This window comes from Rhineura floridana, chromosome 5 (genome assembly GCF_030035675.1).
Source record: "Rhineura floridana isolate rRhiFlo1 chromosome 5, rRhiFlo1.hap2, whole genome shotgun sequence".
NCBI classification, from domain to species: Eukaryota; Metazoa; Chordata; class Lepidosauria; order Squamata; family Rhineuridae; genus Rhineura; species Rhineura floridana.
The window spans coordinates 186,568,386-186,569,635 of NC_084484.1; positions in this window are offsets into that span (position 1 = coordinate 186,568,386).

The window sequence follows — 1,250 nt, forward strand, 5'->3', positions numbered from 1 at the left end:
TCCCCTGGTTAAGCTCCGATTCTGCACCTGTAGCACTTAATACCTGTCTTTCAGCTGTTCTAGACTGCAGTTTCTTCCAACAGGCACGATCTGCTGGGTGAGGTGGGACTTCCACAAGAACTCAACCTAGGCCAGCCCCACCTGCATAAACAACCAAGGAGGCAGGAAGGACAGAAGCTCCCTGAGCCCGCTTCGCATGCAGGGGCCCCAGGTGCAATCCCCGACTGCATCTCCAGGTAGGGATGGCAGCTCCCCTGCTGGAAACCCTGGGGCTTGCTGCCAGTCAATGTAGGGAATACTGAGCTAGATGGTTACCTCAATATGGTTTTCTTTTATCCAGTATGTTAACAATAAAGAGCACAATCAAAATCCACCATTGGTATTATGCTAAAATTTGGAGCAGCTAACGTTAAACAAATTTAGTTTTTTTTATTTTGCTCACCTGCTTCATCCACCATTGTTTCTCCCCTTTCCCCTTCTCTTTTTCCTCTTCCACTCCACATCCCCTTATTACTTAATGCCACCTGGTTGGGGGGTGGAGGGGATTGTTTGAGGGGCTTGTAATTAGTTGCATTGAAGTTGACATTTGTGTAGAAGATGCATGTTCTCAATTAACTACAATGTGTGCATTACCCTCTTAGCAGAAACAACAAAAACTTGTTGCATCATATTGTAAATTTTATTTGGAAAATCAGTAAAACATTATATACCAAAAAAAATACTGAGCTAGATAAACCAACGCTCGGACTCAGCATCAGGCAGCTTATCGGGATGGGCGTGCGTGCGTGCTAATGGCGCAGCTGGTGCAACAAGGGGTGCGTGCGTGTGTTCAGCGGACGGCGAGCAGACAGCTTTGCTACTTTTCCTTATTACTGTAAGCTCCTTGCGGGCAGGGGCCTGCCTGCTTCTTGCACAGCGCCATACACATTGGCAGCACTGGTTAGGTTAAGAAGGAATTAAAGGCGCTGTACTGGGTACACCGATTTTTCATGCTTGGAGAAGAAAGACCGGCCACTGCGTCAGCCCTCTGGAGCATGCGCAGTAGGTACAGACGATCCAGAGGCGAAACCAAACACACCACATGATCCGGAGAAATGGAAAATTCCTCTTCCACCAATTACGCACGCGCGCGCCCGTCCGAAGAACTGATTGGCGAGCACTTGGGCCACGTGATCAGCGCCGGTGTCCCAATCCCGGGAGGGAGAGGGCGGGATTAAAAACACTCACGCACACACCCGTCTTGAAGCTCC